This window comes from Clarias gariepinus, chromosome 3 (assembly GCF_024256425.1).
Source record: "Clarias gariepinus isolate MV-2021 ecotype Netherlands chromosome 3, CGAR_prim_01v2, whole genome shotgun sequence".
NCBI classification, from domain to species: domain Eukaryota; kingdom Metazoa; phylum Chordata; class Actinopteri; order Siluriformes; family Clariidae; genus Clarias; species Clarias gariepinus.
The window spans coordinates 42,659,063-42,681,770 of record NC_071102.1 but is presented as its reverse complement, the minus strand read 5'-3'; the positions used below and the strand labels follow the sequence as shown (position 1 = coordinate 42,681,770).

General features: G+C 38.8%; 1 pseudogene; it reads right to left on the bottom strand.

Annotated features, from left to right (window-relative positions):
* Window positions 1-824: 824 nt before the first annotated feature.
* LOC128518522 (B-cell receptor CD22-like) overlaps window positions 825-22,708 on the bottom strand; it is a 39,241-nt pseudogene continuing 17,357 nt past the window's right edge.

Sequence of the window (22,708 nt, the reverse complement as noted above, 5' to 3'; positions counted from 1 at the left end):
TGACTTTCAGACGTTCACAGTATATTCGAACCATAGACAGTGTTTATTTTGCTGAACATTACAAAACAGCCATGTCCAATAAAACAGTACATCTTTAATAAGCCAGATTGGTTTTGAGTCAGAAGTAAAATTAACGAAAGACCGAGAAGCCCCGTAAACTTGACCCTAAACAGCCACGGGCTGACTTTAACAATAATAGTTGAATGTTTCTTGTATATATTTTTAAATGTTCAAATGAACGTTTCAGAGTATATAATTGGTTGTGTCATCTGTTTACAGCGTTGGCTGATTTTGTGATCGAGACTGATGGGTTACATTGAAATATTTTTATTAGTAGTAAGCCAGGCTTAGTAACCTTGGACAAATCACAATATAAGCCCTCTCTCGCGCACACTCTCACTCTCTCTCGCACACACACAAATAACACATGAAATCGTGTAAAACCAAATGAAACTATGGAAAAAATATATAAGCTGTGAAAAATACAATAGTATCCTGTAGGTGATCCCTGTCCTGCGATAACAGACGCTGACCCTCTGGAACTGTTTAGTTCTGTTAGTATTGTTTTCAAGTGTGAATGATTATGGGGATTTAATCTGTCTCTGCTGCCGCATCTATTCACAGTAGTGATAAGTGATTAATGCCCCATCAGATCTTTGATGGGCAACATTATGCTGGTTAAATGACTAAAGAAATACTGATCCGTATGGAATATTTGTTCCAGATATTATGCGCCATTAATCGATTTGTTATGCAAATTTTTGACTATCAGCGAAAAAAAAACATCAGCGAAAACATTAAAAATATAACGAAAACAAACTCAAGCAGAAGTTAAATTTTAAGCTTTACTTTGCAGCAAAATATTATCTACCAGTGGATTAAACGTAAATAGATAAAATACACCGTAATGTAAAATACTGTACATACTGTAGCCCGCACTTGTATTCCGTACTTACAACGACCGGTATAGAAAAATATTGCAAAAAGTAGTTTTATTAATTAATTAATTAATTAATTAATTAAAAATAGCATAAGCATCATGGATTGTGTATTAGGTGATTTAAATCTGTTTTATTAATCATTTTTCTCCCTCTTTTTTACCACATCATCTATTTATGAAACTATGTTGACGTAAGTTATGTTATATATATCAAATATAGTAACCGGCTGCTTGGACACTGCAGTTAACTGAAGCAGTCAATGCTCCATCTGGCGGGATTATACAGTATTGCAACCATCTTTTTAGAAAGCGCATGGGGGCGTTTATGGGGCGGGGCATCGTTAACTGCGTCATCGCGGGGGATCACATTCCGTGCATGGTCCGTGCATGGTCCTGTCATGCTCCAGGTGACTGTTTGACGTGGCTCCCACTGTACTTTATTACATAGGATAATTAAAGCAAATCTTTAAATGTCAATGTAGGCACTGGTGGCATCAACGAGTTTTTGCAAACAGCCAGGGATAAAATGCATAGTCTTCTGAAGAAAGTTGTTTGGGATATTGCTGAGAACCTCCTAAATCCATGCCTCCAAGTTTTTCAGTGTGCGAGGCTTTGTCCCTTACACCTCCTCCCTAGCTTAGCCCCACAAATAAAAAAAAATAAAAAAACACATGAAGTGAGATCTGGACTTCTTGGAGGCCAGTCCATGAGGTCAGTGTCACCCTCTTCTCCTGTTCAGCTCTGAACGATCACATCACTCTCAGCTCTCTTTTTTCCTGGGGATTTTATGGACCTTGCTGTAGATCTGAGACGAATCAGCCATTTCATCTGCCCCAAGCCTGTTGAACAAAATGAGACGACTAGAAAAATGTAATGTCCTACATTTCTAATCAGTCACTTAATGAAGTAGACTGAGCAGCACAATTAGTGTTGGTGTAATGATAATAATTTACTCACTGGATGGCAGCAGTGCTCCTGTTAACATTTACAGCAGCGTACTGAACTTCCTCTTCCTCTATGGTGTCTGGAGGAAGTCTGGGTGACAGAGACCCTTGACCCTTAAATGCTTGTGTGTTGCAGTTTTTAAAAATGACACTGGAATATTGAAGGTTATCCTGATCATCTGAGGCGACACTGCAGTCTGAGGCTGGGACGGTTTCATAAACAGCATCAGACTGAGGCTGCAAATGAGCACAGAATAAATTACATATATGAACATGTCACATGATCAAACAGTCTCTCTTTCCACCCACACTCACCTGTTCACTCTCACCAGTGCTGCTGTGCCTGTTAGCTGAGCTCAACTTCCTCTTCCTGAGAAACACCAAGCACATGTTCATAATAATTGTAAATAAGTATTTAATAGTAAATAATGTTTTAAACATATTCAATGTGATCACATTTTTCATACCACATCCACAGAGCTCCTGGGATGAGTGTTAATGCCAGGAAGACACCCAGCCCGACCATGATGAGCTTTAACACTGTGTTCTCCTCTGAGCCTTCAGAAACTAATAAAACAAAACAAGGCTTATTTTTCGTAATTTCTTTTGTTTATCTATTTTATATAGCTTTTTAAAAGTTTTCTTACCTAACACATCCAGGAGTGTTGGTGTGGAGTTGTGCTGTCCCAGATGGTTGTGAGCAGTGCAGTAGTACAGTCCTCTGTGCTGGGAGCTGATGTCGCTGATGCTGTAATTCTGGCCTGTTGTCAGCAGTGTGTCTGCATCTGCTCTCTGCTTAAACCAGGTGTAGTTGAGAACAGGAGGGTTTGCATCACTGCTACAGCTCAGAGTCACTGAATCCCCCTCCACTGTGTCTCCAGAGGAAAGAACCACTGCTCTGGTGTCTTTAGGGGAATCTGATTAGAAATAAAACACCTGAATCAGCTGGTGTATTTTCAGGATCAGCAATTATATAGATATAGATGTAGTATGATTGAGGAGAGTAAAATCCAGACTCACACACTGGAGGAGAGAGGAGACTGTCATGGCCTTCAACAGCACAGCTGTAACTGACCGCACCACTGACTGCAGCTACAGAGCAGGAGGCAGATTTACAGTCAGACACACGCTGTCCGTTCTTGTACCAGATGTAAGTGGGGTTGTTAGACAGAGTGCAGGTGGTGATACAGCTCAGTGTCATGTACTGGTCTCTCCAGTCTGATACTGTAACCTTCAGATCTGCAAAATAATAAACTGGGTTTATTATCTTCCTGTAAACGTGATTAAATAACTGTATAAACTGTAACATTACCTGTGACAGACAGAGAGACTCCAGGTTCACCGGTGTAATCACCCCCATCAGTGTAGAATCTGAATCTGTATGTTTGAGCGTCTCTCTCTGTCAGGTTAGTGATTCTCAGACTACAGTTATTCTGGGAGCTCTGTGTGTACTGCACTCGGCCCTGATACTCCTCATCCTCTCTCACATCCACAGGCTCACCATCAGCCTGTGCTTTACTGAACCAGGACACTGCTCTGACCTTGTAATGATCAGGAAATACGAAGTAACTGTGTATGTCCACTGATGAGCCAATCAGAGAACAGATAGTCTGGGTGGAGTAAGTCACACTCCAGCAGCTCTTCTCATCAGGAACACCTGAAACATAATACAAAACAACATATAACACAGAAATCTAAACAACAACAAAAACCATTCTGTTATGAATCACTGACTGAGTTTATTTTCATCTAACAGAAGCTGGCAGTGAGATGATGACAGAGTGAGTGAAGTGTAAAGTGAGTTCTTACAGACAGCAGGAGAGCGAAGATCCTCATGTCCTCTTACAGCACAGGAGTAGCTGCCTACATCCCCACTACTGATATACAGATAATTTCTGTTCTGCTTAGTAACACGCTGTCCGTTCTTGTACCAGATGTAAGTGGGATTGTTAGACAGAGTGCAGGTGGTTTTACACGTCAGCCATTTATACCCATTACTGCTGTCTGATACTGTAACCTTTACACCTGCAAATATTAAATTAGATATTAGTAATTACAATAACTTATCTTATGTCTATACTAGTATGACATTACCTGTAACAGACAGAGAGACTCCAGGTTTTCCAGTGTATTTGCCCTCAGGATCATTAGTGTAGAATCTGAATCTGTATGTTTGAGCGTCTCTCTCTGTCAGCTTAGTGATTATTAGTCTACAGTTATTCTGGGAGCTCTGTGTGTACTGCACTCGGCCCTGATACTCCTCATCCTCTCTCACATCCACAGGCTCACCATCAGCCTGCACTTTAATGAACCAAAATGATTTTAACACTGTGAGTCCTGCAGGGTGTTTATAAGAGCAGGAGAGATCAATCAACTTGTTTTTCAGAGCACACACATGTTTAGAAGTGTAGGTCACACCCCAACACTCTGTACCCAGTACACCTGAAACACACAGAGGTACACACAGGAAGGGAGAAGTGAAATACTGACTCTTTTCTCAGATAAAACCGACAGTCCTTTTAAATGTCTGTGCATGTGCCTGTGTGCTGGTCTGTAAACCACTGAAATGTACAATTTAGGGTAAGACGATACAATTCTAACATTTGATTGAAGCTACATTTACATTTCTCATTAATAAAAAAAAATTAAATAAGTACCGCAACAGAAGCCGTTTTATCTGGGAGCTTCAACCAGATTTTACACTTAAAACTGCCACTAAAATGTTGTGTCTTTAGCATTTAGCAACTCAAATGTGTTTATTTCTCTGTGCAAATAAAGTCAAATATAATATGAGGTGGAATTATAAAGTGAAGTGACGTGTTTTGACTAGAGTTAACAAGCACAAACATTTTAATAACTGATTAATGTTGAGTTATTTACTACAAAATAATAATAAAAAGAAATCTTAAATCATCACCTACTGAGAAGTTTTTCAGTTTGATGCTGAGGGACAGTTTTAGTCTGACACTTACACACTGCAGGAGAGCGGTGTTCACTCTCATACACCTTACAGGAGTAGCTGCCTTCATCACGTTGACTGGTCGTGTCGAGCACAATGGAGGCGTCATAGGAGTTTGTTATGTAACGGCCGTTTCTGTACCAGTAAAAATATGATGTACTGACACTGCAGGTGGCGCTACAGGTCACTTTCACTTTCTGTTCTACATTGTTAGGATCCACCTTCACCTGCAAGTCTACACACAATTATGTACAAAAACACTGTTAATACTTAATACCTGAAATACAGGGGTTGGACAATAAAACTAAAACGCCTGGTTTTAGACTACAATAACTCATTAGTATGGTGTAGGGCCTCCTTTTGTGGCCAATACAGAATCAGTTCGTCTTGGGAATGACAGATACAAGTCCTGCACAGTGGCCAGAACGATTTTGAGGCATTCTTCTTGCAGAATAGTAATCAGATCACTACGTGATGCTGGTGGAGGAAAACGTTTCTGTCAGGGGGCGTCAACTGTGTTGCACAGGCTTGGAGGACCCCAAAGCAGAGAACAGATAGGACTTAACTGATTTTAATGAAAAAATGTGAAAGATAGAAAAGAGGGAAAAAATAAGCAGAGAACCAATACTTGGGGTGCTGTCTAAGGTGTATTGACAGTAGCTGTAGAGGTGTTAGGTCTTGTTCACAGGGCGTTAAGTTTTTGGATAAACGAACGTGCTCTGAACGTCCTAGACGTTTATGTTGCGTTTTGTAGTGGCGCTTGATGGACTTCTACACCGGCGTTCGCTTGTCTCTGTCTAACGTCAGCCTGCAGCCCCAACTGTAGTTTGTGTGTTAACCTGTGGGGGCAGTGTCGGGAACTGGATATGAAAGCCCGCCGCTACCGGGTTCACTCTCTGACTGCACAACGTCGGATTAGAGGAAGTTTTTTTTGTGGTTTAAAAAAATATGCGAAAATTTCCGCGTAAGTTTTTTAACAATTATTTTATTTTGCCTTTTTCCGCATTTCTCTATGTATAGCATGTAGGATCATGGGATATATCCGGTCCTCCGAAGTGTAAATTGAACGTGAAGAAAACGCACTAGAAGCGGTTTCCTTGCGTTTGTTGGGTTTTGAAAGCCAAGAAAAAGCTGCATGCAACGTTTTTTTAATGCCGTATAAACGCGCAGCCGGACAAACGCACGTCACCGAAGCCCGTGTGAACACTCTCATTGACTCCTATGTGTAGAAAACACTCTGCGCTTGATCCGCGCTCATCGGACGCTACGAACGCAAGAAAAACGCTCGATTTTAACGCCTGTGTGAACAAGGCCTTAAGGGATGGGTGATGCAGAGCGCGTGCCGTGGCCAACGCGCAGAGTGAGCGTTGCTGTGTGGGGAGATCAAAGCTGCAGCGTGCATGATGGTGGTGTGATGGAAGCGCTTGCTATCAGACTTGGTTTTAAAACACATGCACCTGTATTTAGGTGGACTCAGAGAACAATACATGTTTCACATTGTCCACAGCCCAATTTTTTTGCTGCTGGCACCTGGGGATTTAGGCAGAGACGAAGTTGAAAACGAAAGCAAAGTTGTCAAAGCTGGGCGATCAGTCAACGTAGTGAACAAATCCAATTCATGAGGAAATAGACGTAACCTGGGGAAGCGAAAAAGTCGTAAACGTGAAAAAGCGAGAAAATATTCTTGTCAAACAAAAGAAACGAAAACAGAGAGCTTGGAGCACACAATAATTCGGAAAGGCATGGTTGCTTGTGCGAGAGTTATATAGAGCGAGATGATGAATGAAAATACGGAGCAGGTGTGCTCATGCCGATGAATGAGGCGGCAAAACGGAAACTGTGGAACGGAATGTGGAGTCGCGGGTGATCAAGGTTTGGCTCGAGGCGTGGGCGTGACCTGGTGGCGGCTGCTCTAAGACTACAAGGGAAGCTCCGCTTCCTCTCCTATGTCAGAAAATAAATGCTCATATATGCAATGTCGTATTTATATTGGTTTTAATAAAAGTGCGCTAGAATGCGTTCAACTTCATGACTAGCTCGTTCAGAATCAGGTATTTATTGTAGATTGTTTGACGCGATTTTCTTGTCATACATTTCCATGCAGCACAGTGCGTTAAACCCTCCTGAAGCCCAGCTTCACTGGAGCGCTATGGACAAGCACAGAGGAGCTTGATGATTGGAGGAGCTGTTTAAAGGGCGGAACCCCTTTTTTGATTGACAGCATGTCTTAAGTATACATCAGCGCTACAGAGATTCGAGTTCAGTCCCATGCGGATTTGCAGGTGAAGTGGTACGACGAACTGCTGTTTTCTGTATTGTTTGCTGGTGATATAAACCATTTTTGTTTGTACAAATCATTCTTTAAATAATAAAAAAAAAATGTATTATAGCATTCTTGACTTTGCTCCTTGTTTCAGCATTGTAAAGTTAGTTCGTTCATATAATTAAAGTAGCTTGTGGAAGGGGAAACTAGCCAGCTAGCAAGCTGTGCATAATGGCAGACGGTGCTAATATTGTTGACCTGCTTTTGGCAAAACCATTTAGTAGTCTTCCTTACGAGGAGAGACTCTACGAATTTACGTACAAATAACATATTGAATTTTATGATAAAGGCCCAATATGAGCTTCCCCTGTTTCAAAAGCTAGCAGCCGCCACTGGACCTGGGGTACCGTGACAGTTTCCTGACTCGCTTCTCCAAAACACCCAAAGTAGCCTAATAATATTTAGATCTGGTTACTGTGCAGGCCATGGGAGATGTTCAACCTTACTTTTATGTTCATCAAACCACTCTGTCAACAGTCTTGCTGTGTGTATTGGTGCATTATCATCCTGATACACAGCACCGCCTTCAGGATACAATGTTGGAACCATTGGGTGCACATGGTCCTCCCAGAATGGTTCGGTAGTCCTTGGCAGTGACGCGCCCACCTAGCACAAGTATTGGGCCTAGGGAATGCCATGATATCGCAGCCCAAACCATCACTGATCCACCCCCAGGCTTTACTCTGGGCATGCAACAGTCTGGGTGGTACGCTTCTTCTCCACACCGTAACTCTCCCAGATGTGGGAAAGACAGTGAAGGTGGACTCAGAGAACAATACATGTTTCACATTGTCCACAGCCCAATTTTTTTGCTGCTGGCACTATTGATACTGACTGGTCAAATTTAGCTAAGAAACCTCCAACACTAAATTGGCCAGTGTTTCAGTTTTACTGTCCAACCCCTGTACATACTACATATTATGAAATAAAGTTTGTGTGTGTGTATTACCTGTAACAGTCAGATGAACACCAGATGAGGCTAATATCCAGTCACTGCTCTGTGTTTTAAATCTAAAGTTATAAACTCCAGAGTCACTCACTCTCACATTCCTCACTGTCAGCTCATCGCCAGACCACCAACTACTTACAAACACTCGTCCTGAGTATTGTGGATCTGTTCTCAGGGCTTGTGGTTCTCCTTCAGAGCTCTGGACTCGATACCACTCTCTCTGTGTGACACTGGAGTAATCAGGTGTTGTAAATGTACAGGGGATTTTAACTGTAGATCCAGTAACAGCACAGAGACTCTGAGAGGAGAGAGTTACACTGTGCTGAGCCTGAACTCCTGAAACACACACACACACACAAGCCACAAAGTAAAATGTATTAAATATCCAAAGCAATGACTCATGCACTGACCAGCAAGAGTGTAATCACAGTTTTAACGGCTGTTGCTGCTGTTCTTGCAAGAAGTGTCAAAATGACGATAAAAATAGAACACAGTTTAAAACAGATCATAAACTTCATTCGCGTTTTTAGAAATAACAGTATAAATAAATCCACAAACAAAGAGAGGTAGAAGAGAATAATATATTATTTTCTAAAGTTATAACATAATCGTTTGTTTATGCGTTTCAATTTTAACTGTGAAAACACTAATGTATTTTTAATGTTAAGGGCTTTCCTAAACTGTTACAGTAGTGACACAACAGCACATAAACAGCAAAAAAAAAAAACTGTATGTGAAAGGTTTACCTGTCAGTAACACGAGGATTGCTGTTACTATAATGTTGCTCCACATTCTGTAAAAGAAAGTGACATCAGTAGAGTATAGTTTAGACTAAAATAAATACAAAATTAATCGATTTTACAGTTTTACATTAACTACATTAATCAGTCTGTTCCTCCTTCACTCGTACTGCTCTTGTAAGCAGTTATGAGTTTCTACACGACACTAGCAGTAAAGATAGGGAAGTAGAGTAGTGCACTTAGCACAACAGACATACAGACGTGTGATTAACGCCCCTTTATTAATCCAGGCGTCGCTATAGAGCTCTCGCAGTCCACCATTTTGTCGGGTAAGTCATATCTGTCACAGATAACACCTCCAAGCCAGATAATGATGAATTACTGAATAATTTTTTAATAAAGATTACATATTTAATCCTATTTCAGTTAAAGTAAAAGATTGTTTAAGCAGACTTTCAGCAAAGTTCATGTTCTGTTGTTAAACCTGTTGGTTTTTGACCTTTTTTAGGTTTTGAGGATTCAGCAATTTAATATATATATATATATATAAATAATATAAATAATATAAAAATATAGCAAATCCTAATTAAATAACATGAGAAGATTAAAGTCTCACTGTCACATTATTTAGTAGTTATCATGAAATAAATATAAATGCCAGATTTACATGGTTCTGATGGTTCAGCATTGTTGAGTGCTCATATTTTCCCGTGACTGTCTCATTTCAGAGGAAATTGGAGGCAAGGCTTGGAAAAACTTGTACATGCGCTCTAGTTTCTATTTTTCAGAATTCTTAAAGACATACAGACACACATGCCTGCAGACACACAGAGACACACAGCTCTCTGCTGCTCAGGACTCAGCTACCGATTCTCTGTAAGCTCCAAATTACATTTATTTGAAAAGATAAAAAGTAGTATTGACTCTTCTTCCCAGTCTGTATTACATCACGAGCAGGTCATCCCCATTTATTTATTTTTTTTCTCGAGTTCTGAGACATATGGCCACAGGGGTAGAAGCGAAGTTGTAAAACATGGACTTATCAACCTGATATTTTGGAATTACTGGTCCTTTCTCATTTATATATATATATATATATATATATATATATATATATATATATATATATTTGTGTGTATTGAGATTTTGTTAATGTGCTGGATTTATCGACCCAACCTTTTTATGTTTGGAATTATAAATCTAGGTCTTGGAACTTACAGGCTTTGATTCTTCTTAGTGATTTACTGACTACACTTCCATCTGGATTCATCACTTGTCCTATGCTGTTTTCCTGAACTACTTTTGGAATACCGCCAGATCTTGTTGCTGACTCTTTTTTTTCTTCCTTTTTTAAGACATAAGCTGATGTTATTAAAGTTACTTCATCTGACCATCTCCATGTGTGCTTGCTTTTTTGTTCCACCCAACCCTGCCCCTCTTCGCCAGCATCTGACAGAATAATAGGCTAACATGGGCCTAGCAGGCTTTGGTCAGTGGAATTCAGCAGTTGAAAAACAAGGCGTGCTTCTCATCACACAATAGCAGGGAACTCTCTGATTCTCACTGCTCTTATTTCTCAGGTTTATAAGATTCATGTGACTTCACCAACAGTTTCAGCACCATGGCCGCTCTGAGACCCCCACCTGCCCAATGCTCAGACATAGGATGGTGAACCTGCAACCTAGTGGTCCTTTTTTTCTCAATCCCTTCCTTTCTCTTGAATTTTACGCATGAACAGGAACGGTGCTATGGGATGCCAACGATCCATGCTGAATCAGCTAAAAGACCATCTACTCCTCCCTGATCTCCTGACCCACCCAATGAACCCATGCAGGTCAACCGGTACCAAATCTCCCAGGAAGAACAACAGTGTCTGCAAGATATGAAGGCATGTTTCTTTTGTGGGCAGGGAGGTAGGATTACTTCTTGAGCCTTCCACTAAAATAAGAAGCTCTCCAATGAAGCTAGGAGTCATGGAGGGCCAAGCCAGTGTTATTTGTTACCTGTAATTCTCATCTACCTTAACAAGGCCCAAGCAGTTCAAGCCCTTTTTGACTACTTGATCTGCGCTGCTGCCACCAAGAATCAAAAAATCTCTTGCCAATCTCGGAATCTTCCACAGTCTACATCATATAATTTCTTCCTTTACTGTTATATTATCATCTTTTTATTTACCCAGCATACCCTCCATTTATTCTTGCACATGGACTTTTACACTATATTATTTTTTTATTATACAAACCCGATTCCAAAAAAGTTGGGACACTGTACAAATTGTGAATAAAAACAGAATGCAATGATGTGGAAGTTTTAAATTTCAATATTTTATTTAGAATACAACATAGATGACATATCAAATGTTTAAACTGAGAAAATGTATAATTTTAAGGGAAAAATAAGTTGATTTCAGATTCCATGGCATCAACACATCTCAAAAAAGTTGGGACAAGGCCATGTTTACCTCTGTGTGGAGTCCCCTCTTCTTTTTATAACAGTCTACAAACATCTGGGGACTGAGGAGACAAGTTGCTCAAGTTTAGGAATAGGACTGTTGTCCCATTCTTGTCTAATACAGGCTTTGAGCTGTTCAACTGTCTTAGGTCTTCTTTGTCACAGCTTCCTCTTTATGATGCGCCAAATGTTTTCTATTGGTGAAAGATCTGGACTACGCAGCCATGATGTTGTAATTAATGCAGTATGTGGTCTGGCAATGTCATGTTGGAAAATGCAAGGTTTTCCCTGAAAGAGATGACATCTGGATGGGACCATATGTTCTTCTAGAACTCAGATATACCTTTCAGCATTGATAGTGCCTTTCCAGATATTTAAGCTGCCCATGCCACATGCACTCATGCAACCCCATACCATCAGAGATGCAGGCTTCTGAACTGAAAGCTGATAACAACTTGGCTTGTCCTTGTCCTCTTTAGTCCGGATGACATGGCGTCCCAGTTTGACTTCAGTATCAAGTGAAGTCAGAATAACTTTTTAAAGCACATTTAACACAATTTAGTTGACCAAAGTGCTGTGTAATCCTAAAATACTGAAATGAATCCTTAAATGAAAATACATCGAAATGTCCATGTGGCTGCAGTACTTCATATATACGTACTATATTTTGAGTGACACATGTCTTGTCCAATCAGCGGACAGAATCAACAAGCCAAAAAAAGGTAGGTGTGGTTTGCGAATGACATTCTTACCACTGATTGGACGAGACATCTGCCACTAAAGACCAGCAATAAGAATTTCATTCGCAAACCACACATAGACATGTTGATTCTTACCGCTGATTGGACAAGACATCTGTCACCCAAAATACACTGCAGGAAATACTGCAGTCACACAAACACTTAGATGTATTTTAAAGATTCATTTCAGTATTTTAGGATTATATATTACTTCGGTCAACTAAGTTGTGTTGAATGTGCTTTAAAAAGTATTCTGACTTCACTTGATAGTACTGCTTGTATGTCTTGAGTGACAGATGGCTCATCCAATCAGCGATAAGAATTTCATTCGCAAAAACTACTGTATACCTGGCTTTTCCGGTTTGACTGAATTTGTCATTGTGTTTTCTGATTTGTTATATTGTTTTTGGTTTTGTTATTTAGTTTTTGATTTTGTCATTTTGTTTTCCGTGTTATTTTGTTTTCTGTGTTGTTATTGTTTTCAATTTTGTTATTTTTTTTTGCATGGAGTTTTGTTTTGAGTCGAGTAGCCACACCCTGAAACACACACATTACCACATTACATAGAACTATAAACACTCTTTACAAACACATGAAGGACAATGTACATTTCACTTGTACCAAGGCGGCATGATGGTGTAGTGGTTAGCACTGTCACCTTGCACCTCCAGGGTCCGGGCTCGATTCCCGTCTCTGTGTGCATGGAGTGTGCATGTTCTCCTCGTGTTTGGTGGGTTTCCTTCGGGTACTCCGGTTTCCTTCCACAGTCCAAAGATATGCAGGTTAGGCTAATTGGCATCACCCAAATTGCCTGTAGTGAGTGAATGAGTGTGTGTGTGCTCTACAATGGATTGGCACCCTGTTCAGGGTGTACCCTGCCTCGTGCTCCAGGTCCCCGTGACCCTGAATACAGGATAAAGCGGTATAGAAGATAAGGGAGAGTGAGTGATATTGCCCAGTTTAACAATTAACTGTGCTGAAGGCATCATACATTCAGACACTTCATCTTAGTTTCACAAAGATTGACCATCAGCCATCTATTGTGACAAATCCATAACATCTAGACACATCTGAGCCACAAGGCTTTTCATATTTTTACATATTTACCCACTGCTTAGGAGGACACGTAACCTTTTACATAACACAAGTTGCTAGTCTTAATTAGCAGCATCATCTAGTGTCTGTCTTAGGAAATACATTTATTTATATCAGTCTGGTGTTGCAGATGTACACACTTACCATCAGTAATCAGAGGACATAACTGCAGGGTTCATGGTTGTGTAATTCTCACTTGCAGAGCTTTTAGCATTTCAATGGGGCAATGATAGTTTAGAGAACTAATTATGTGTAACTAATTATACAAGGTATTTGTGGGGTAACACACACACACACAAACAAACACACACACACACACACACACACACACACAGACAGACAGACTGTATACGTACCTGCAGAGTGCCATAATCTGGAGACACAGTCATGGGGTTCAGTGCTGTGTACGTGTCATCTCCAGGTGTTGGAACCTCTTCTGAGGAATACTTTTGTTTATTGTCTTATATGTAATAAAATTGTTTTTGTTTATTGATCCGCAACCTCGCCTTTTTTTAATGATCTCGCTTGATTATTTAGTCCCACTTCTTTAAGGGGTGTTTTATAAAACTGTTATTAAATAAATATTAAATAGGTTTTCTTTTCATTTCTCTCAAACACAACAGGCCTCTAATGCAAATACTCCAAAAAAGAAAGGAAAAAACCATGGATGGTCACAGGTTACCTATATTGATGTACAGACAAACATGCTCTCACCAAAATCCAACGCAAAGCAAATCACACTTTAAACCTACAGAAAAAGAATAAAGTGACCAAGCCACAACACCGCTGCTATTCACCATTAAGGTCAACCCTGCAGCCACCATGAAGATGGAGATCTAAAACAAAAAGCATAATATTAACAGCGATTAATGCAATTAAGTAGGTCAACCCCTGCTTAGCATCTATTGTAATACCAGTATTACCTGGGGAGAAACTGAGGCCACATTCAAATAAAGAAAACACAAAATTCAACAAAAAGATACAAACACGAAATATTCACATAATGCAACAATAACCAAAGTACACAAAGTAAAATGAACACTACAGTTCAATTTAATTCAATTTCAGTTCAATTCAATTCAATTCAATTTTATTTATATAGCGCTTTTAACAATGGTCATTGTCTCAAAGCAGCATTACAAAGATGAAAGAAATTCATAAAAAAAAAGTAAATAAAAAAATAAATAATAATAATAATAATAATTTGTGTATGTGTGAGAAAAATGTGTCTAGATAATAACGAGATGAATGAATGAAATTTCTCTGATGAGCAAGCCAAGGGTGACGGCGACAGTGGCAAGGAAAAACTCCCTGAGATGGTAATAGGAAGAAACCTTGAGAGAAACCAGACTCAACAGGGAACCCATCCTCATTTGGGTGATAACAGATAGAGATGATATAACACCATGTGTGTTATGCAGCTGAAAGTACAGTACAATATAACAGAAATTCTTTAAATTAACATGAAGTCCAGTTCAACATAGGGATGAGTCAGTAGATGCAGAGGGCAGATGTGATCTGGATTACTGGGAGCACAGGAGCAGGATGTGTAGCTCCAACCATAATAAGGCAGAATTCAGCTGGAGCTGGTCCTTCTCTGGATGCCTCAGTATCCTCGCAGGGTTGGCCTTTGTCTACTGAAGCTGGTACAATCTCCAGATGCCTCGGGATGGGTAGAAAAGTACAGAACAGATGGAGAGAATTAGCGTAGTTGCCATTCAGGATAGATGTACTGGAGTATGAGGTTATGGGATGAGTCACGCGTATGCCAGATTAAAGAGATGCGTCTTGAGTCTACTTTTAAACTGGGAAACTGTGTCTGAGCCCCGAACACTGTCTGGAAGGCTATTCCAAAGTTTTGGAGCTAAATATGAAAAGGCCCTACCCCCTTTTGTAGATTTTGAAATTCTGGGAATTACAAGAAGTCCGGAGTTTTGTAATCTTAAGGAGCGTGGTGGATTATAGCGTTTCAGAAGACTGGTTAGGTATGTGGGAGCTAAACCATTTAAAGCCTTGTATGTAAGTAGTACTATTTTGTAATTAATTCTAAACTGAACAGGTAGCCAGTGCAGGGATGATAATATTGGGGTTATATGATCATATTTTCTGGATCTGGTGAGAACCCTGGCAGCTGCATTTTGGACTAACTGAAGCTTGTTTATTGAGGATGCAGGACAACCACCTAGTAATGCATTACAATAGTCCAGTCTGGAGGTCATGAATGCATGAACTAGCTTTTCTGCATCAGATTTGTTTTTGTGATATTGGAAATATGATTTTCAAAGGACAAGTTACTGTCTAATATTACGCCCAGGTCTTTTACTATTGAGCTAGTAGTAACAGTACATCCTTCTAAACGCAGGCTGAATTGTGAAAGCTGTTGTGTGCTGGTTTTTGGGCCGATGAGTAATATCTCTGTCTTGTCTAAGTTTAGTAAGAGAAAGTTATTGGTCATCCAATCTTTTATGTCCTGGACACACTCGGTTAATCTAGACAATTTAGGTATTACGTCTGGTTTTGTTGAGATATATAATTGGGTATCATCAGCATAACAATGGAAACTAATCCCATGTCTTCTAATGATGTTACCCAGGGGAAGCATGTATATTGAGAACAGCAGAGGTCCTAAAACTGACCCTTGTGGGACCCCATATTTCACTGGCATTACACCAGCAAGTTCTCCATTTAGATCTACAAAATGGTATCAATTAGACAGGTATGATCTAAACCATTTTAATGCCTGTCCCTGAATACCTATGTGATTTTGTAAGCGATCTATGAGAATATTATGATCTATAGTTTCGAATGCAGCACTAAGATCAAGCAAGACTAGAATTGAGGTGCAGCCTTGGTCCGAAGCTAAAAACAAGTCGTTTGCAATCTTAACTAGTGCAGTTTCTGTACTATGATGGGGCCTGAAACCTGATTGAAATTCTTCAAGGATATTGTTTTCCTGCAAAAATGTGCATATTTGAGCTGATACTACTTTTTCTAATATTTTTGATATAAAGGGGAGGTTTGAAATCTATAATTTGTTATTTCATTTGCTTCCAAATTAGATTTTTTAAGAAGCGGCTTAATAACTGCCAACTTGAAAGGTTTAGGGACGTGACCTAGATATAATGAAGAATTAATAATGTTTAAAAGTGGCTCTCCAACCGTATGCATCACTTCTTTCAAAAATCTGGTTGGGATTGGATCTAACAGGCACGTTGCTGAATTTGCTGAGGTGATACGTTTATAAAGCTCTTCCTGTCCTACACCTGTAAAGCACTGAAAAACTAAATGTGAAACTTTAGGCTAAACTAGATCATGAGATGCTATTAGAGGTTGAACTTCCGTTATTTTCTTCCTTATGCTATCGATTTTTTCATTAAAGAAGTCCATAAAATCTTCACTACTAAAATGTAGATGAAAAATGAGTACTCTCTGCAGGCATCTTAGGTTTTGTTCTTTGCATCTTAGGTTTTGTTAGGCGGGCTACTGTACTAAATAAGAACTTGGGATTGTTTTGGTTTCTTGCTATCAGTTGGCTAAGATGCTCGGTCCTAGCAGTTTTTAGAGCCTGTCTATAGCTGCACATACTGTCTTTAAACGCAATTCGAAAAACTTCTAATTTAGTTTTTCTCCATTTTCGCTCGAGGTTACGGGTTGCTCTCTTTAGGGCGCGAGTATGATTATTGTACCAAGGAGCAAGTGTTTTATCTCTGACTTTTTTTAATCTGATGGGAGCAACAGTGTCTAATGTACTGGTAAAAATAGTACCCATGCTGCTAGTCATTTCATCCAGTAAGGTAAAATACAACCCATTACTAACATGTTTAAATAATAACTTTTAAAACTTACTTTTATAACTCCTTTACAGTGTTGGGGGATGTTACTTTTTAAAGTAACTACTTACATTACAAAATTAATATCTTTAAAAAGTAATCAGTTAGATAACAGCGTTACTTTCTGATAAAAGTAACTAGTTCAAATACTTTTCCATAGCAGAAAATGAAAACTTTATTCTGATTCCTCATGCATGTTGTTTTAGTCAAGACCTTATATAATTAATTTACCATCATCACTCAGTGAAGTTTGGCCCATAATCTGTTAACTACTAATACCTTTTTTTACTTATCTCACCTACGCGCTTTCGCAAGTACGACCGCAAGTACGGTTCATCATGATTTACCGCGAGTTTTGGCGCTGTGATTAGGTTTCCATCTTTCTGCGCATCGGTCCTCACATAGACAAACCACATAGGTGAGATAGGGGTATAACAGCAGGAATAACAGATGGGGGTGGGTTATCAGGGGCAGGGCTTGTAGGATGACTTTCACACACACAGTAACAGATTGGAAATCACTGCTGTCTGGCTCACGGATTAGATAAATTGTCTGAATAACGGATTACATTTTTGAAAATAATTAACTAAATAACTGAGTACTTAAATGGCGGACCTAATGCATTAGATTACTCGTTACATCCAAAAAGTAATCTAAGTACTCTAATGCGTTACTTTGTAACATGTTACACCCAACACTGCTCCTTTAAAAAAATAAATACGTGTACCATCTGTTGTTCAGGTTTGTAATATGCAAGCGACCATTCAGCCATAATACTAAAAACAAACAAAGTAACATCAATAAAAATGTGTTAAATACACATAACTAAATGATCAAAAAATAATAAAACTACTACCTCCTTAATGATGTATAATGTATGCAACACTCAATACTGCATTAGGGATCTGCTGGTAGATTGCCGCTGTACAAAAGGCAAATCTACTACGAGCTTAAGTCTTAAATCTGCCACGAAAACCAAAATGGAGGAAGTGGAAGAACAAATCCCATCACTCCCTTTCTTTTAGAACATTAAGGCTGATGGGATTTGTAGTTTCCCAAATCACATTGTAATACAACCTAATTCTAGGGCTGATGGGACTTTTAGTTCCCCCATATGCATCTCATTACACTGAAAAAAGTAATTTTGGAGAGTGGTAAAAAATAATCTGTGGAAACCATATAAAATTTACATGATTATTGCAGCCATCCAACGAATCCTTACGAAATGGGTAAATTCGATCTACGCTACCCATTTGTTAACAGTAAGAACCATCACATAGAAAAATGCAGTAAAATATACCCCCATGGGTATATTTGTATACCCCCATGGGTATATGACTCCCCCATGGGTATATTTGGTAGCATAGAATGTTTTTTTTTTGCTTTAAATTGCGCATGCGTCAGCCCGCAACAGGTTCATTACTTGAAATGTTGTGTAAAGCTGTTGTGCTGTTTCATACACACTAAAAAACGCTGGGTTTTTTTTTTTTTTACCCAAGCGCTGGGTTGCCGCTGTTGGGTCATTTTTCTGGGTTATTTACAGAGAGTTGGGTTGAAGTTTGGTGGCCCCTCCCCCAAAGTTTACTGGTGTATTCAGCGGCTGTCAGTCAAAGCTTCGTGTCTCTCTTGAGCTTCCACACCGCTGATGACGGTTCATTTAAGGGAAAATGACGTTAAATACAAGGTCTGTATTCACATGTTCACTCAACTAAGTCACATATGACTGAAAAATTATTACTATATGTAAGATTTATTACTGTTACCGTGTTAAGGTTACACTCAAACTTTCAGGCTGGTCTGAGGTAAGATAATTTAGCTGACAATAGCTGCTATAGTTAGCCAAAGAACCCCACCTGTGTATGAAGGAAACGGATAAGATGTCTGAGCTTTTTATCTTTCTCTGTAGAATGTTTGCAGGGTGAAGAAACTGTAACTGTAGTATTAGCATGACGCTAGGATTTAGTTAGGTTGCTAGTGTTAGCAACCACATTAACATTAGAACTTTATTAATCTCACTGTTTAAGACAATAAAATGCTGGGGTGTTACAAAACACTGACCCTCTCACAAATATACACACCTGCTAACCCTCCCGTTTTTCACTAGCTAGTAATTTACTCTGCGGAGTTATAACAATATTTTACACCTTTCCCCCTTTGGCAAGTAGTATGCAAATATGACTGCTGCATGGAAGATAACCAGGTAGCCCTCTTTAACCAAAGTTGCTTGTGACTAAATTAAGTCAGCTGTACAGATAACTACTAGATGGATCATCCATCATCCATCCATTAATATTTGGGTGATTGTAATGTGCCAGTATGACCCCAGCTATGACAATGCATCTCCTCGGTAATTAGCTTAAAATCAACGCAGACCACAAGATCAACTAGTCTGACTAATATATATATATATATATATATATATATATATATATATATATATATATATATATATATATTATCCCAGCTTTATCCCAAAAGCCATGCTTTTTTTGCATATTTTATTTTTGGTAGTAGCTGTCTCCATGTTTTTGTTTCAGGTTACCTATACCCTAGCTTTGTAATTGTTTTTATTTAGTATAAATCCTATTACACATTAAATTGATAGTCTTATTCAGTTTAATCTTTGTTATGCAAAAAATGTTTGACTTTCTTTTATTTCTTTCTAAGGTTGGCACCAACATGGTGGAATACCTTCAGCAGGCTGAAGTGTCAAGGCCATACCCCCAGATCCTGAAGTTGGGAGAGTCAGGCATTCTGGTGGGACAGGCTCTGGAGCAATGCACACTACTTGGTCTGGTTGATGTGTGCTTCAAGGCATTTTATATTTCTGACATTAACTATTCAAAGCAGTGTGCTCCTGTAGAGGACTTTTTGTAATGTTGCTATGAAATAGCGGACCTACTTGAAAAGTCATAGACAGTGTTTGTATGTTAAAATGAGACCAGGGCTGGATAGTTTTGTTCTGCAGAAAAGATATCTAATGTCACAGAGAGATTTTGCTCTGTAGAAGCTGCCTCAGCCTATTTGTGTTATTACTCCATTCTGCCCTTGTGAGTAATAGTATAGTAATGATGTCACTGTTGATTATCTGCTCTTGTGCTTTTGAAAAATAAATGTTTTTATGAACATTTAATAGGATGTTGTTTATTGCATGTATGTATTTTTTGTAATAAACCAGTATATCAAAGTAATTTAACTGTTTAATAGACATAAGTAGTTTTTTTTTTTTTTTTTTGACAGATTCACTGTTAAACATGAAAATAATAATAACCTATTTGTGTGGTATAATTAACCCAACATTCCAGTTAAAATGAACCAACATCTGGATAGAACATTTGACCAATTTATGTGGTAGAATTAACCCAGCATTATAGTTAAATATGACCCAGCATTTGGGTTGAATATTTAACCCATTTTGCTGGGTTAAAAAAAATAACCCATTTTGCTGGGTACATTTTACCTTCTCTGAATAAATAATTGTTATTAACTGATATTAATTTACTTTGATCTGAAGAGATAATTTTTACCTAGTTTTAATGAGTAGATAGCTGTTGAACATATACATAAACGTGAGGTATTGTTACCCAATTTATGCAAGTATTTAATAGCTTTTTACTTCCGATAGTTTATACTCAATATATGGGATTAAATCTACCCCACCAAAGTCAATGCAAATTGTTACCTCACATTTATTGGGTAAATTCTATAGTTTAGTTTTTACAGTGTACATTTATGTAAAGTTTGATGAAGGTAAAGACATAAAGTGAAACTCTGAATGACTGTGTCTGTGTATCTAAATGCCTGTGTCTCTCTATGCTACTCTTTTCCTCCTATTCACACAAATGATATAAAAACATGGCTGTTCAATCTGTTTCTGCTTAACACTGGATTAGGTTTATGGTGCAGATTCATGGTCATAATGCAAGAATTCAGTCACTTAACGCACAGAACGGCAGAAAGAATAGAGAGAAGCAGAGCAGGAATGAGTGCAGCAGCCCCCCATACAGCATCCAGCTTCCAGACCTGAGCTGAGCTCTCCTCAGCACCTGTGATACTATTCACTGTGTAAAAAAAACTGTAGTAGAAAAGCAAAATGAAAAAGAAAATCCTACAAAAACCTTAAAACTGTGAAACTGAATAATTAAAGATATTTAAGTTTGTGTTTATGTTTCATCCAGTATAAGCTGTTTTTACTAATTGGTTTAGTCATTAAGCAGCACATCAGTAAACACCAGGAGTAAAGTTGTACTAAGCTATAAAACACTTTCTGTTATATGAAAATAACCAACTGCAGGGTGGTAACAGTAACTCAGTAGTGGTGCAGTGGTGTGACTGCATTAATATAAACTAGGGGAGCTGTATTGTCCGATACTGATCATCGATTACAGCGTCTATTTGAAGCCTTATCATTTAGGATTATTTATAAAACTATATTTAACAATATAAATTAAGCATTAAAATTATGAGAAGAGGAATATAAAGAATTCACAACTGTATTTATTGGCAAGCAACATGTCAACTTAAAAGATAGCAGCCTGTGCTTGGTTAACAACCTAGAGCTTGATAAATACAACTTTCGTGTAGATTATATAAAAATACTTAAAGTAACAGAACAAACAGAGTCTTTAACTTTAGCTTTAGACTACTTTAACTTTAGCTTCAGACTACTTTAACTTTAGACAAAAAAAGAGCTAGAGTCAAACTTGGGTTTCAAGTCAGTTTATAAAGTCAGCTCTCAGGTTTTCTATTTATCTTAAGGACCACAGGTAATAAAGTGCCCAAAAAATTACAAATAACAAAGAACATGTATTTCCATATTTGTATCTGCCTATATCTGTTTACAACTTTAACTCCCTTTTTAGGGCAGATTTAGCAAGTTTACATCTCTTGGGATGTCAAAAAGAAAGGCAGTTGACACTAACAGAATCCCAACTGGCTTCTGCATCATGAATTAATGATAAATTCTTAAGTTACTTTTTTACTGAGAAGCTCAGTCAGATTTTGTGGGCATTTAAAGAGGTAAAGAGAGGAGTAGAGAGAGCAGGAGTGAAGAAGAGAATGAGAAAGGGTGGATAAAGATTAGAAGATTACTTTTTAAACATCAAGGGCAGATTCTTTATGAATATAAGTATCTTTGCATTTTTGGCCAACAGCTTGTTTCTATAATAATTCCTGCTGACCTAAAAAGTCGCTTGCTATCAAAAGAGGTACAGTAGGTTCGTGCTGCTTATGCGAAAGCAGGCAAGTGGCTTTTATTGTTCTGCCAAAAAACAAGAGGCAAGTGTAATTAATGTCTCTGATAGGTAGAGGTTAAAGTGTCATGAACTAACCTGGATGATTGAAAGACTTTAGCACTAGCGGTTAGCCCTTTGTAGCGTTGGTAAACCCAAACGCGGAAGTAAGCGAATAGGCAGGATAACCACGCGATTTTATCTAAGGACTCTCACACAAGGGGAGCAAGGGAAAAACACAAATTTAATCTGCGTCCTATAAACACACACTCGGATCAGAAAGCAAACCCAAGAAAATGAGTACTCACGATTTGGCAGACGGACAATCTGGACCAACATGGGCGAAACTTAATGACTGAGCGAGTGTAAAGCGCCATCTTGTCTCCTTTTATGCTTCCTGTTTCGTGACCGTACTACTTCCGGGTCCTAGTGCCGGTCGCGGAACGGGTGTGTGTGACAGTACCCCCCTGTCCAGGACCGACTCCCAACGGTCCTGGGGTGGAGGA